The following is a 17,511-nucleotide window of genomic DNA, read 5'->3' as shown; positions in this document are numbered from 1 at the left end:
CGACACAGGCGAAAAAAAAAGGAAAAAGTAAGATCAACGAAATGATCGTATCAGACACGGTAACGCTTGAGATACTACGGCGATTTTTTTTCCATTCCGCCTGAATAAACTTAGACTAACGGGACACTTGTTTACACTACTCGCATTTGACAATTCATAAATTGCGATTCGACATCGGGATATCGTTCATACGTTTCCATCGCTCGTGAAGCATGAAAAACGTACGAGGCACGTTCGCGCGCTCGCTCGAACGATTGGTCGAATAATTATGATCGGTTTCGTGGAGAGCCGGCGCAGCGTACGAATCGTCTCGCATGCCTGATTGTAATTAATAACGCGAAAGGTGCCCACAAAGTTGTCACATCGCAATAGGAAGAAAAATTGCAATTTGCCGATAGAGGGACAGAAAAATGCCTATATGCACCGAGAGTTTCGCCGAGTGTTTTTCTTTTCTTTTTTGCGATCTCTCGCGCGAATTGACGTTGCCGCGAAATATATAACGTCTCCTATGCGTTATTACTCTTTTTTATCCCTTAGCCCTGCCTCCCCCTCACGCGCCTTCCTTCCCCTCTTTTTACCTCGTCTTTTACTCTTACTCCCTGGCCGGTCGGCCGGCTTGATCGGCTACCTGGTCCTTCGCGTTACGCATTCAGGTCTTGTCTAGATACAGGATAATATTTCCTGTAACTGTATAACAGATTTACGAGCGAGTCACCTGGGCGGCGCGAGTGAAACGGAGTGCTGTACGCGTTGGCAGGAAAGGCTATCGCCGCGTGAAATTAAACTTAATGATACGGTTTTAGATCGGAATGCGGCGCGAAGCTGCAAATGCCGCGTCGATTCTGTTGCAACTGAAATTGCATTTGTTATTAAATATCTTACGCATCGCTTACGACTGACGATTTTTACTTCATTTACTTTTGCGAAATGAGAAATCGATGATTTAGCTTAAATGAATAGTAATAAAAGAAAAGTGTTAATCATGTATAATAACTCTTGCTTTGCTCTTCTTGTTCACTATCAGTTTTATTTTTTTAATAATGGAAATTATATGTTTCAACAGCTTTAGAGAGAGTTATATTACGCTAGTGAAGCAGATTTTTCTTTTATAATACCAAGTCTCCATCTTATTTTTTGTATTATTTTATAATTATTCTTAAAATTTCAAATGATAAATAAATTCTTTCGTACATGAGTTTTTTTCTTTTTAATCTAAATATTCAAGACCATTATATAATCATTGTCGTTGAATAATAAATCAAATAAAATACAAAGTTAAATACCACTGCATCTTTTTGCCGAGCGACAGTAACAAATTTCTTCTCTAATTTTGTAACATACATTTAACGTTTCATTAAATGCATTATCATTTTTCTCTCACGTGAAATAATTCTGTCAATCTATCAATAAAAATTTTCTTAGTATAAATCTTTATTTCTTAACTCTGTTGATTGATTCATGTCATTCTACCTGCATGAATACATTAATCGTAATGTTGAAAATATCGTCTTCTAACAAGCGATTATTTAATTTGTATAATGGGTAAAAACTAGTTCACGTGACAAATATTAAATAAATGTTAGCATCTACACTAGGTCTTTTGTCGCTTTTGTGAAATCGTACTTACGAAACTGACGACCTAATCGAAGAAAATCGGAGGAATGAATTTTTACAGATGACCGATATAATTTCGCTTGATATACAGATTCGTGCTGGGATATGCAAAAGCATATAATCACAATCGAATATTCATTTAATTGTACCTAGATATAATTAATTTAAAACATTAATAAGCACGCCGATTGCGTATCGATAAATAACTTTCCAGGAAAAACTACTGAAGCATGCGCTTATAATATACGATATCATGTACTTGCTGAAAATATAGCGACATTAAATAATATTGTTCGTTGTTCTTAATAAAAGTATATTTAGTAATGACGTTGATTAATGAACACAATCCATGCTGATTATCTATAACGCGCGATATCACACGTCGACGTTTCCCATTTTCATCACAATTATGATACGCATAATTATATAGTCCTGTATATATTTCAACGGACAACCCACGCTGCGTACGCTAATACGAAATATTACGTAATGTACCGCACGACAGCGAAATGCAAATTCACTTTTGCGCAATCAGGTTCACTGTTCCTTATCGTGAAATTGCTGCGCGTCTAATTTCAATTCTACAATGTTGCACGTGCGCTAAAAATACTCTACAAAAATTTGTTATAAATGATTCGTCAGTAAAGCCAATCGAGTTATAATTGTCACAGAAGTATGCAAATTGTACTGGTAACTTAAATATTCGTATTATGCAACCATATCGCATATTAAGAAGATTAAGAAATAATTATTATATATTTCATCAGAAAAGAGGTGTTTGTTAGGATATTACTGTTTATTTTCATCAAAAATATTATCGTCTGCGATATTTTTATTGATAAAACTTATAGGTGTTAGTATATAATGAAATAGTAATATAATGAAATAGCTAAATGTTATATTTAGAATACTTTGGAATAAATCTCTTTTTTTTCATTTATAATATAAATAATTAATACTATACGAATTCAGTTAAGGTAAGAAAAGATGTTTGATTCCCAACGAAATAGTTAGAAATATCTCTCTAAAATGAAAGGTAGGGATAAACATTTTTTAGCTTTTTATCTCCTCAGGTAAAAACCCCTCGCACAGGGGTGTTCCCAAGCCTGACACAGGTGCATCTCTTTTTAACATTTTCTATGGTGCACCATCGTGGCCATCGGTATTCAACACACGAGACACAACTTAGGAGCTAGCTATAAATGTGGGCGTTCATCTGTGTACTCGTATATGAGCAGACGCACGTGAATGCTCCTGAGATAATATTACTGGTCGTGTATATCTCACGGATATAGGTCCAGTCAGGTATATTTCTAACGAGAGAAGCAGGTAGTTAGAGAGATCCGTATATGCAGGTCTCTTCTAAAGAGGTCATTGGAGTGACTAAAGAAAAAATTTTACAATGATAATACCTCGTCTGACAAAGGCGAGGAAAAGAAAGAAACGTGCGCATGAAAAATCCGCGGTGTATTTTATCCATGAGGTGCAATATCTTTTGAATACCAAAGAAATCTCGGAAATTTTCAAAGAAACTTTTATTTGAAATGTGTGTCGAGTATTGTATCATTAAAAATATATATATCTTTGTCAAGAAGGAAGAGAGAGAAAGGTAATATCTTTCATTATGGTTTCCGAAATATTATACAACTATTACCATTGCAATATATATATATATATATATATATATATATATATATATATATATGAGCAACACTCTTGTATTATTATCATTATGCTCGGCATTAAGTAATTAAACTTTAAGTTGCTAATTTAGTAAACCTAAAATTAATTAATATTTAATAATATGTATATATTTGCCCGAGCAATTTTTCAGTATAATTAAATTAAAAATTAAATTCTTTCAACATATGTATAATGCATAATTTAAAAATCATATAATAATTTGCATAAGTAGATTTTACATATGCATTTTTCGGGAATCAAATTACAAATGCACACACTTGGCATATTTTCACGATTAGTTGAGATATCTAATTAAGATTGATTTACTTGTCGGAGATTGCATACAAGGTAAGGAAGTATCAGATATCACGCAATGCGCGATTAAATAATGCAAGATTAAGATTCTAATTTTTCTGCGCCGTTAAACCACAGAAAGAGAATACAGAATCGCACACACGTACATTCGACGGCTTTAATGTGACGCGAGAATATTTAAGAGCGTGCATTTCGGCTTACGTTGCCGCAACTTATACGCGCGCTTCTCGTGTGTCCGCGTGTAATTAACGCGTGTACAAGAGAGAAGTATCCAAGACATTTTTATTTCGTCTTTAATTACCGCGGCCGCGCACGGAGCATATTGTCGCACTATTGCGTAATCATGAAGTAATTAATATATGCGAGAGCGCCCTCGCTCTCGAGGATTGAAGTTTTTTTCGCGCATACGGTCTGTGAAAGATGCGCAATCAACGATAATTGCGTAACACTTAATGATAAATTATCTCTTACGGCTTATCCACGCATCGTTGGACAATATGTAAAGCTGATAGAAGAAGCGATTGCAAGTCGCGCGCCAGTCAGCTTCATCCTTCTTCTTCCTCCTATCGTAATTGAGCTATGCATAATAAAAGATCGCTAAACGACGACACTTTAACAGATCTCTAATGACCACGTATCAAACGATGATGGAACGAACCTTGCGTTTCGCATCGCGCTTCCACGGCGAGCTTTTAATCGTGCGAAAATCCTCGGGCGAAACTTATCAACGATCGAGAAATAAATAACGGCCTCTCTACCATGAGCTTCGTTTTTTTTCTTCATTCGCATGATTTTATAATGAGCGGCGAGATAAATAATGCATGTGCAGCCGGGCATAAAAGCGGCGGTAAACTTTTAGCATTCTTAGGCAGAAGCAAAGGTATATGACGACCGTCGAATAAAGCAAATAAACTAAGACTGTGATTAATACACGTCGATTGCTTAAGTAGGCTTAAATACACTTTGATACATGCTTACTTGTATCGTTTTCCTTATACAATAATTGAAAACTAAATAAATTGCTATCGTTGGAACAATCGTATTTCCGTAGCATCTAACGAAACATCTTTATATTGTAAAATAATAAGAAAAAAGGAAAAATAATTTTGATATATTAAAGTCAGAATAAATGACGAAATCTTATTCTTTAATTAATTTTAGGTTTACTAAATTGGCAACTTAAAGTTTAATTACTTAATGCCGAGCATAATGATAATAATACATTAGAAGGAGATAATAACATATAAAATTAAATTTGGAAAAATAAAAGGAACATTATTTTCCATGTTTTCACAAATTATACTATTTCAATCATGTATATACGCCTAACAAACACTCTGTATAAAGAAAATTTTATCTAACAGTTCAGGTATATCTAAGATAATAAATAACACATACTACAAAACTTAACGTCTAATGAACAACTTCGTAATGGTGTTTTCTCAAATTCCTAATGGCGGACCTTCCAATAGCTGTTCTCCGATAAGCTCCAATATCAGTAGCTCAAAAAGTAGAGAAGCAATACCTGGCAGAAAAGGACATCCTAAAATGAAGCCCCGGTTAGTTCTCCATATTTTTCTGTTCTGTGTAAAAAGCCTTATTTCTTAAATTCAAATAGGAAATAGGCGGTCACAGTACATCAATAGAACTTTTAGGCATTGGCTCTATTAGAAGAACGTGATGTTATTATTAGGAGTACATTCTCGTAATAATAACAAAACTTATGGAGGAGAGTATCTCAGCCTACAGTAAATCTCCGCCTTTAGACTCAGCATGACATCTACGTTCCATGTCCACATAAATAAATATTTAACATACCTATATACATATATATGAGTATTTGCAGCATGGCAAACGTTGAATAATTACGTCATAATTCTTTTCTCTTACGTATTATGATATAACTCTAGCGAAAAGAATGCAAGTTTCGTGCTCTTTACAATGAAAATGTATAAAATTTCATCCTCTTTACAATGTTTACGAATCCGCGACGAATCGTCGTATTTCTTCCCTCTCCCTCTTCTTTCCCGAACATGATCGCCAATCTAATCTCGGAAAACATTGGCGTGCATATAAGTCTGGACACGGCGCTTTATGCTTATCCATTAACTCGAAACGGTAATTACGCTGAAAGTTACATAGGCATCATATTCGACGGGAAGTTAATAAGCGACGTGCATCCGTGTCGACTGAGAAAAAAGGCTTGTTTAAATTATGCAGAATAATCCTCGCTGCAACGACGGGTAAATAAAGTTTTAATTATTAGTTGGAGTTATCGAGTTGAGTTGTTACCGGAATGACATTTTATCATCCGTTCATTTCGCACACTTTTCATGAATCCTTTTTGGATTATCGCAGGTAGTGTCTTTCAATATTTGAATAATATTACTATGCGATATATCGAAGCAATTATCTCTATCGCTCCGATATATTAATTATTTAAATTGAAGTTGGTCTCTCTCAAATTGAAAATTCATCATATATAAAGTTTTAAAAATATCTTAAATTATTGATAATAATATTAATCCGATTTGTTATATATTATATAGTAAAAAAAAAAAAAATAAATATGTGTGAGAAAGAAAAAATTTCATTCAGAACATAACGATTAAAAATTTCTTTTTTTTATATTATAGTTACGTCTTTCTAATAGAATTAAAATCTCTGTCTATTAAAATATATTTGGAAGGCACTTAAATACCAATTTAAAGATAAACGAAATTTATCATTATCGTTATTTTTCATAATTTTCGTAACTTTGCTTTAAAGCTCATAATTTGCTCGGCCAACTTCAACGATCGAAATAATGCACTTTTTCTGCGAATCTTTCTGAAACATCGTCACACGCCTTTTTCAGAAGGCGATTCAGCCAATTACGCCGCGGAAGTGACCAGTTAGTGAAATCAATCGGATTGTCGATGTCGGGAAAAACCTCGTAAATTGCGACGCACGATTACAATCGCCTCGTTTCGTCGCGATCATTAAATCGCGCGCTCTGTCGATTCAATGAAACGCCCTCCTTATTTCCTCCGTCTCGCCCTCCGGAGAACGCGAGACACACCGGACACATGTCTGAACGGGGTAACTGTTTTCCGTTCTTGCGAAAAGTTAACGGACCGCTCGTGAAGAGTATGCTCTGCAATTTTGCCGACTTATGGAAGCGGCGCGCCGGACGACGATGTAAGAACGCTCGTCGGGTAGCCGCGCGATTTTACAAGTACCGTTACGCGAGGGCGACTTAATTTCCTTCCCGATCGATTTATTGGCGAGACAGCGAAATTCCGTTGTCAGGTGAGGTTTCTCAACGCGGTCCCGATGCGACTCGTTTGTATAACTATATGAAACTGAGTTAGACTCGCGAAAAGAAAGAGAATTAAAATTAAAAATCTATTAAGCGCGATAACATAAGCTTTTAAAAGAAGCGAGGAATATGCCTTCCTTCGAAATCGAAATCAAGAAATTTTTACACAATATAAAACATATATTTTAAAGAATTTTTTAAGTAGATCTTATTTTACCGTCCAAAGCTTAAACAGACAGTCTTCTCACTATTGATGTTATATAAGAGAATGATTAAATTAATAACTGCTTTTAACCGCTACGCCAGTTAATTGTATTGCGTCCGTATATCTTAAGAAAGATATGCGATTAATGCTGACATCGTCGGTATGTGTGCGAAGGCATCGGCCGAAGAAAGTTCTTTTTCTGGTTCGGCGAGATCCTCCCGACAACCTGATTTCGCCGATCCACCTTCCACTTGTTGGCACAACGAGTTGTTTTCGCGCTGAGACTAATTGCGTCCATTAATCGTGACTCGATTCGGTAATTCAGATTTAGACTCGTTTTGTCAGTGTCTTGTTTGCACGCTGGGGATAGCTCGTCGATTTCTACAAGACCAGTTCTCGACGTAATTATAATTAAATACGCTATCTGTTGTTTGAAATGTAACAATATATCACATTCTAACAACAAACTTCAAATTAAACATATCAGATTTAAATTTATATTTATTATATTTATTATATTTATATATAGAATTAATTTACATTAATTCAAGTTTATATTATATTTTATCAGGAAAAATTTTTTGTGTGCCTAAAATGTATAATGTATAAAATACGTGATCTAAAAATTAATATGCAATTCAATATTACTAATAAAATATAGCTATCCTCTCAAACCTTACAAACTTTACTTCCGGATGCTTTTTTTCTCATAAGAAAAATTAAAAAAAAGCAGATGGATATTAAGATAAGAGAGCGTCGAATCGTAAATAAGCAATATTAATTACCCACGTATTTTAGACGCAATTTTAATTGCGCAATGGGTGACGAAATTTATCAAACTTCCATCGCGTCTTCGTGTTATTACGTAGTTGCTTAATCGTTGGACGACGATACTGCGCCATTAACGAAGACATTGATCGTACATTCAATGAAACATTTCGTTCGGGCATCAAGTGTTTCAAGGTCGAAAGCATAAAATAAAAAAAAAACATCAAAAAGTCTTTTCTAAAAGAATATAGAATATATTAAAAAATATTGAATATTTCAAAGTGGTAACAAATTAATTTTCACGCGGTATTTAGCTATGTATTTAGCATATGTATTGACATATTGTTGTTAAGACACGCGATTGTCTTACTGTCATTCGAGTGGCGCAACACAAGCGAGAAGATATTAGTAGTATAAAACGTTTTGTATATTGAATTTCTTTTTTAAGCGCAACCATAAATATCAAAAAATTTCACTATATGACAATTAACAATTAATTAATTTTCGATAAACAATATGTAACTGTATATCGTGATGATAAGTTTTTATCGACATATTCCGTACGATCATTTATCATTTCAAATAAAAATCAAAATAGCAGAGATAAAATTTAAAAATTATTCTTTATTTCTCTAACAAAGTTTATATATAATTAAATATATTTCGTCCGATAGTTTAAATTTTTTGCCGATCTAAATGTAATTTGTCATATGGATTGAGATTGCAATTACGCATAAGATACAAATTGCAAAATTGATTAAAAAAGTAAACACATTAAAATAATAAAAAAACAATAATATATGTATATTAATTGTTTAATAATTAATAAATTTAAATAAATAAATAATAAATAAATAATTGATTTAAAATTTAAGAAACAGAATATTTAACACAATTCTTTGTATTACGCTAAATATTTCGCAGTAACAATTAATTAATTTATTTTGCATAGTGTTTAGTTAATTTCTTATATAATGTTGTTTATCACAAGATTTATTTATTCGAGATCTGTTATATACATAAATACGCACGCACGCACGCACAGTCGGCAAATCTAATTATATTTTAAATTATAATTAACAATAGTTATATAATTATCATAGAAATTTATAAATTTATCCTTAGTTTTAACTAGTTGTATCAATAAGAAAAAACAAATTTATGATTTCTGAACAACAAATATTAAATTGTATGAAAAATTGACAAAATTTATACTTAAATTCATGGCTATTATTAAGTATATTCAAGGTTTCAACGATGCATTCTTGGAACAGTAGCGGAGCACGAAAGGCGCTTGGTCGTTCCAATGATCAACTTATTGTCCGTGCTAGACAATTATTATCCTGGCGCGCCAATCGATGCAGGATCGGTTCGCACGTAATCGTTACTGGACTGCCGTAACGACGTACCGCGCGATAAACGCCACTTCAGTGGCGCGCGACTCTTCACGAAGACGCGTTTGAACGCAAGGCTGATATTTCGCGAGAATAAATTTTCCTCGACGACTGATTAGTGGCGCTACGGTAAATTAGAGGGAAGATCTAAACATGCGCGTTTCTATACTCGGCTCAATAATTAACAGCGTGTATAAAGTCGTTTTCACATAGATCGTAGGTCATGCACCTACAATTGGAGAAATAAGACGTTACTTTATTCAAAGATTATTAATGTTACAAGTTAATTCTTACATAATATTGTGCGTAAGAAAGAAAATAATAAAATAAGGTAATCTTATAAATCAATAATCTTAAACATTTAACAACAGACTTTTTTTTATAAAAGAATAAACACACATATAATATAGATAAAACTTGATGACAGAGAAAATGTGGACAAGAGCTTTGGTGTTAGAATTTATGACATATCAAAATATATATTTTATTTCTAAGATTTTGTAAACTATATAAAAAAAAATTAAGTATATTTAAAGGTTCTATTCATAAAGGAATAGTCTAGTCTCTCACTGTGGCATAATCAATCTGCGATTCGTGTGAAATTGATCTAAATTAACCGTTCGTTAATGCAACACGAATGAAGCGCGACGTGTATTTAATCATAAATAATCCTCGTGAATGTGTAAGTCCGGCTACTCATGCTCGTATGCGTAACACTTTCGATACCGTTATCACGAGCGCCATTGCTGCGCTTCCTGCCGCCAATCTCTCGAATTCTTTTACGTTGCGATACGAGTACGAGGGAAACGCATCGATTTGCGAGCCGGTCTCTAGAATATAATTATCGATAGAATAAATCAGATTCAATTTTTCATATCAATCTTTAATTAGCATTAGATAGCCGGATGCTGTTTTCCAATCGACCAGATCGGTATTTCAAATTATCGTTTTTTACATTGAATAAAAATTCTACTTTGACTGTAAATTGTAGTTAAGATATTTCATAATTTTGCATTCTTTTCTTTGATGAAACTTCTTCGAATTAAAAATGTCAAACAATTTCATAAAATACACAATCGATATACAACATGTGATATAAGATGTTTCTGGTATTGCGAGATGTTTCTCACACATTTAAAATATTGCAATGAGGATAAAAAGACAAAATAACATAAAAAACACGTTAAATCATTCTAATAAATCGTGTCCAGGAATCAATCTCGGAACGTTAGCTTCTTTCGTTTGTGTATGTGTGTACATGTGCCTCGCCGCATCTTTATATCCAGACGTAAACACGCCGGTGTTTGCTTTAGAGAGACGTACGCAACCGGTATAAGAGCTGACCGGTCTTTGCCGGCGAACAGGTAGTGACGATCTGTAGGCGCGCACGTGTACATATGTATAAGTATTAGATATAGGTGTGTGAATAGATGCAACATTGACGTTTCTCTGAATGAATCCCCGATGAACCGGTTGAAAACCATTATGCGCGCTTAATATTACGGGCGCCGCCGAGAGACTTTAACGCCCGCGCAAGAAGTCACGTTATGCCGAATCTTGTCCGGAGACTTTGATTATTTTGAATCGGCCCTCGGGTTAGTCTCTTTTAGCCAGAGATGCAATTCATAGTGAGAAAGCTATAAAGTTAGTCCGATTATGGCTTTAATTCATTCGATAACTTATTGCATTTATACATATGTAATACAATATAATCAAGAGAATTTTTATTATTATGCAACAAAGAATGCAGAAGTATTTTAAAATTTATTTAAATTCTATATAAAGAGTTTGCCTTTGTAAGCTAGTCATTGACTTCTTAAGGCTCTACCATTTCATTGTCATATAAGAAAAGATAATCGGGAAGCCCGTTGTATGGGGAATGCCAAGACGAAGTGACTGCAGGTTTGAGTAAGAATCCGGGGTTCTTATTTCACTCGTTGAGAAGGTGGGAATGCGCAGTTACGATAAGATCATGATGAACCGAGCATGATTTTCGTATCCTTCATCCCTTCCATCACATACAACGTGACAAACGAGCATTTTGCCGACGAGGACGCGTATTTCGCCGATAATAACTTGTCGGCGAGTATTCAGAGGGATGCGCGTAATTACGGATGACATGACCTACGACAGAATCGTCCGCGTGGATGCTTCTACTGAAACGCACATATGATGTGTTCCTAGCCGCGCGCAATTTTAATTCTCGAATTCCAATCCGCAATTTTATCCTCGTGGAATATAAATTACGAAAGGTCCAACATGTGCAGAAAATAATCTCACATGCATTTCAAAGTTCTTTAAAAATCTCGTCTGTTCTGAATGAAAAAAATCATATATAAGTCATTTGATTGTATAATTAATTTTCTTAAACAATCTAATTTTTTAAGCAATATTATTACATGATCATTACAATCATTTTAAAACCACAAATATATATGACTGCTGTTGCTCTATACTCGCGTTTCAAAATATTTTCTTAAAGATATCTTCAGATATTTACTCCAAATAGCTCAAAAAAAGTATACTGAATTAAAATGCCTAATATTTTCTGAGAAAAGTATTATTTGCGAGAACAAAGATTTTACGCAACATTTTATGTAATAGGTCAAAGCGTAGTAATCTAAGAGTTAAGAGCAACACGAGTGTCGAAACACTCTGCATGCCGTCACTTTAAAAGTGAACTTTATCGATCCGGTTGAATTATAGACACTTCTTCGCACGCTTACGATACATTCTGCGATCTGCATAAGTACTCGATATGCGTTTATCCCGTCAGCGTGAGAGACATACGGCCGGAAGGTGGGCGCGGAAGGCGACATTACGACTATGCGAGCGCGCGTCGACAGATACGAGACGGATAGAGAAGAATTTTCTCGGCGAGAATCGGACTTCGATCTGCTTTCACGAGGACATTAGAAAGCCGCGCGTAACGCGCGCTTGTCCGGAGGCCGACCGAGCCCACGATTCTTCGTCGACGCGACGGTACGATGCGAACGATGCTAGTAGACGATTCGTCGTCAGTCGGCTCTATTGTGTTCGCCGTGTGCGATACGCGCACGTAATTCTCTACAAACAACAGAAAAAAATCTGAAAAATCTGAGATGAGGTTGAAAAAGAAATATTTCAAGCGCGTGAGGAACAGGGTAAAAGCCCGCTCCTCTCGAAAATTGTTGTTTCTCCCTTACTTCTCTTCTCATCTGCCTTTCGATTCGCCCACGCAAAAGCGTGCACACCACCCACGCGACGCATAAGCGTGCGATTCCCACGGAAAGAAACGCGCGAATTATCTTTATCCGCGAGAACGTCGCGCGTTTAGTAATCTCTGAGAAGATTCGACGCGCTCGAATAAGAAGGATCTAAAATCGGTCCCGTACCTTTCCCGTCCAAGGAAAACGCGCGGTTCACGATAGGCAATGAATTTCACGTCGATTCCGTCGTACGCGATGCGTTTCGGAGTTTACAAACGAAGAACGAATCCCTCCCTGAACAGGGTCGCATCGCGCGACGTAGCCCGAGGCTGTCCTCTCTCGCTGGGTACCCATTTTTCACATGGTCTCTCTCTCTCTCTCTCTCTCTCTCTCTCTCTCTCTCTCTCTCTTTCTCTCCCTACCCTCATTTTTCCTCTTCCTCTTTCTCTCCTTGCCTCTTGCCCGACTCCCCTTTTTTTTCCTCTTTTAATTCCATCTTCTTTTTCTTCTTTTAATCTCCCTTCGTGCGCGTAGCCAACGCCCGTCCTCCTCGCGCATCCACTTCTCTCCTACTCTCTCTTTCTCTCGTCGTAAACTCACGCACACGCCCTCCTCTTCACCTTGCTTCCATCCCCCGACTCCCCCTCTCGAATCTCCCCTTCGTCTCTCGCTCTTTCGATCCCGAGTCCATCTTCGTTCGTAGCGACGCGGCTCCGCCAGCAGCACCGGCAGCGGCTTCGCTCTCTTCGACGTCCAGCATAAGCGTCTCTTCTCGCGTGCTCCACGTAAGAGAGAATCAATCGGATATATACGTATATACACGATATACATACGTGTGTACATACACCTTCTTTTCGTTCTACCGTGAGTGAATCTCTCTCGCGGATATCCTTTTCACAATGACGGTGAAAAGAAAGGAGGAAGACGAGACGATAGAGCTCGCTTCTACATAAACAAGAAGCTGTCTTTCTCTCTCTCTTTCTCTTTCCTTCCATTACGTTCACCGCGTTCCTTCAGCCAGAGAGATGAGGAGAGGGCCTCGACGTCTGCGTGCGCGGGTTTGTCTGTCTCGCGATGACTCGGGAAGATACCTCGATTATCCGAAGCGAATAGAACACGAAAGCCTCTTTATAAAACAGGTAAAAAAATTATTGCAGAACAAAATAAAAATTTATAATAGGTCGACATATCTAGATATGTCTTTCCATCCGATGAGATATCTGCCATCTTTCGGTGTATTCAATGAGATGACTCTACGTCCCTCTATTAGATATCTCTCGGACACGATTTGGTATGTGGATATCCTTCTCAAGGTGGCAAGATAAAGAGCGAGCGTTATAAAATTGAAGCGAGAGGGATCGGAGAAGAGAAGGTAAAGGCGGGGAAATACACAAGGCTCCAGGTATGATAATCTATATGTGTGCGTGTCCTCCTTCTCGGTCCTCTTGCGGTCCTCCCTGCGAATACCCTTCTTAAGGTAGCGAAGCTAGAACGGGACAGAGTCACGAAAGGATGAAATCCAGAGTAAGAAAAGGACACTGGCGATAACGTATGTCTGCGCGACCGTCTTCGTTCCTCTTACATCTTTCGACCACGTGTATCCTTCTCAAGGTAGCAAGGCGGAGTAGGACGCGAATCAAAAAGAAAAAGAGAACGGGAGAGAAAGAGTGAGAGAGAGAGAGAGAGAGAGAGAGAGAGAAAGAAAGAAAGAATGATAGAATCAGAGAGGACGAAGAGGATGAAGGAACGCGATATAATGCACGCGTGTGTATAACGCGTTCGTCTTCGTTCTTCTCGTGGCACTCTCGTCGAATGTCTTTCTCGAGAGATGACTAGACCAAGCGAGAGAGATGAAGAAGCGACGCGTGAGAGAGAGACGCCTATAAAGATACGATAATGTCGGGTGGCCACGATGCCGGCCGCTCATCCATTACTTGATGTTCTGTTTGTATCGTGGAGACGATGGGTCTTTCTCGCTCGTCGACAAGATCCGTGAGCGAGAGCCTGTCCTTGTTTTGCGTTGGCTACCTGCGTACTTTCCCCTACCCTCCTGTCTCCTACCACCTACCACCGCCCGCGATACGTCTGTCTCTTTCGATCTCATCGTACAGTTCGAAGCGAACGAGCGAGAGAATACCTGGGGAAAGACAGAGAGAGAGAGAGAGAGAGAGAGAGAGAGAGAGAGAGAGAGAACGAGAGAGAGAGAGAGAAAGAGGGACGACGGCTCGGAGAAGCCCAAGGGCCCTCACCACTCTCTCTGATACATCACAAATCGGGATATCTTTCTCTCCTTCTCGGTTAAGAGTAGGAGGGTACCGAGAGGGATATGGTGGACCATGATGTTAGATTATATTGCTATACCATATTGAGAGAGGAAGAGAGATAAAAAGAGCCGCCAAGTCGAAAGGGACGCAGGTAAAGAGGAAGAACGAGATGAAAAGAGAAACTTAAGAAAAGCCTAAGAGAGACGCTTAAAAGTGAAGGAAGCTGACTGTGTGAGACTGAGAAAAAAAAACGCGAAAGGGAACAAGTAGGAGGGAGAAAGAGAGAGAGAGAGAGAGAGAGAGAGAGAGAGAGAGAGAGAGAGAGAGAGAGAGAGAGAGAGAGAGAGAGAAAGAGAGAGAGAAAGAGAGGCAGGAGGAGGGAAATACTCAAGCATGTGTGGAATACGAGTAGAACGGAGGGGGAATGGATCTGAGTCTTGGAGCTAAGAGCGGGATGCTGAGGCAGAGGAGGTACCGGCGGCCATGTTGCGTTTCTCGAGAGAAGAGAGAACGATCCGAGAGACTGCTTCGTTTGTTACTTGCAGCGGCACGACTGAAACTTTCGGCGGTTTAAATTTTATTCCAGTAAATCCTTTTCTCTCATATATAAAGTGTACGGTTTTAAAACAGTTTCTTTATGACGCGTTAAACTTCAAGATCCCGTTAAATGATCAATCGGTAAAATTCTCTAGTGATTGTATGCGACGGTAAATCATTGTCGTCATCGCCGTTGTCGCGCGTGTGAACAAGTGTGTAACTAGCCGGTGTCCAATACGGTTCGGAATAAGAGTCGGACAAGTCTAATAAGACCTTGCCGAAAACGAGTGATACGCGAGTACGTTCCAGTGGACAAGTAAAACGAAATGCACAAAGTGATTGACAGCAATGTCCGAGACTCGTGAAATACCTGCATCCACAACAATGTGTAAATCGCGAGTGTGATATGAAGTGAATAGACGCATTCGATAGAAGCGTCCGAGATCTCACGGTGCCATAAGTTCTTCACCGGTGAAGAACAAGAGCGAAAGCTGGAGCGGAAGAAAGAAACGGGCCTTCGAAGAAGGATACCAGAGTAGTCGAGTAACTTTAATATCAGTAGACATTTGAGAGATCGTACGTTTCGGTTTACGCCGAAGATGATGACACTATCATCCGTTGAGATGTAATCCAGCACACAGGAGGGACGCTTAGTAGTTTGTAGTTGATCCCCATCCCTCCCCCCCCCCTCTATTACCCTATCATTCCCCTCGCGACCTCTATCACCTACTCTCCAGCCTCCCTTTCTCACTTCCCCTCGCGCACATGCGCGCACGATAATCCGCCACCGGTAAAACAACCATCGGACCAGCGGCTTCTTGCGAATGCACCTGTATCGCACAACACATCTTCCTTCCCCCTTCTTCTAATGCGATACCAACGAGTGAGTATTTATCTTTATATTGTTGTTTAATCTCCTCGGTATTATTGTAACGCGCTCCTTCTTTCCTTGATGCATTTTCATCAATAGCTGGAGGCTACCTACGCGATGACGCACAGGTGATGCGCAAGTAATTTGCCGGTGAGCGCCAAGATGTGGGACCATGACTGTTCGATGTGATATTCTGTTGGCAAAATATCTTGTATCTGCTTCTTCTCTTTTTGCATCGACGTTTTAACACGTAGTTGTTTTTTTAATAGTATTCCGATAGACGCTATCGTTATTAAAGAAATAGTAAAAATTCTTAGATTGTGTGATATAATGAATAAAATCCTTCCACGCGAGATGTTTCGTAGAAACATGTAAGATGATGATGTATCTACACGTACATATGTACGTATATTTTCACAGAATTGCTATAATACGATATAATATTGAACTGTTTGTAATAGAAATCATTATTATATACAACTCTATTTTGTTTTGTCAATATTTTCGCATTAATTTTAAAGTATAAACGATTCTTATGATTACTTTTTCTGCCAAATTGTATACTTAATGCTTCGTAAATATATATAATAATTAGAATTAAAATTATTATTCTCGTGATATTACTTTTTTGCAATATATAAATATATATGAAATATCTATAGACATTTGAAAACAAATTCTCAAATATATATAAATATTCGCGTAAATTTTCATCTCTTTTCATTCTGCTTTTTTATCTCTCAAAAACACATGTGTTATCCTACTTAAAAATTACTTCAAATTTCTAAAACTATAAAAATATTTCTAAAACTCAGCACTAGTAATTTTTAAATCTTTTTTAAAAACTAATCTCGAATGGGTTCCATCAAGATCGATAGTAAAATTTCCAACGGAGAAATAATAAAAAAGGTTGATCGGCACGAAAAAAATCCTGTCCCCGGAGACGAGAAAAATCCGTGCTCGGAGACACAAAATCTTTTGGCGTACAATTTGAAATTCCATTTACGGATCGGCGTTCTCCAAGGGAATCAACTGAAACTCTCACTAAATCTCTAGAAATTCACTCTCGTTGCACTAACGGCAGTCTACGCAGCTGTGTCTGCGACTGCAACCGCGATGCACACCGCCGCGACAAACGGCAGTTTGTTGGATCTATCAGCGGCAGGTGCAACGCACGACCGAGGCGTTCGACGCCGACAAAGGCACGTCGCCGTCGCGCGATCCGTCAATCGAGGAGAAACGCCTCGCTTCCTCTTTGTACGAGAACTCAACGGAGTCCACCGTCTCCGGAGGCATCGTTCACTGACGCGAGGCGAGGGCGTACAGGTACTTGAAATACAAACGGACCCACGGAGGTGGGTCCAATCTGAT

At 37.8% G+C, this 17,511-nt stretch overlaps 1 long non-coding RNA gene across 1 annotated transcript in view; it reads right to left on the bottom strand.

Annotated features, from left to right (window-relative positions):
- The window catches only part of LOC140669820 (uncharacterized), a 78,054-nt gene that overhangs the window by 26,197 nt on the left and 34,346 nt on the right, over positions 1 to 17,511 (bottom strand). The gene's annotated exons all lie outside the window — the stretch shown is intronic.

The sequence above is a fragment of the Anoplolepis gracilipes genome, chromosome 9 (assembly GCF_047496725.1).
Source record: "Anoplolepis gracilipes chromosome 9, ASM4749672v1, whole genome shotgun sequence".
Lineage (NCBI taxonomy): Eukaryota > Metazoa > Arthropoda > Insecta > Hymenoptera > Formicidae > Anoplolepis > Anoplolepis gracilipes.
The sequence above is the reverse complement of the archived record's forward strand: the minus strand, read 5'-3'. Positions and strand labels throughout refer to the sequence as shown.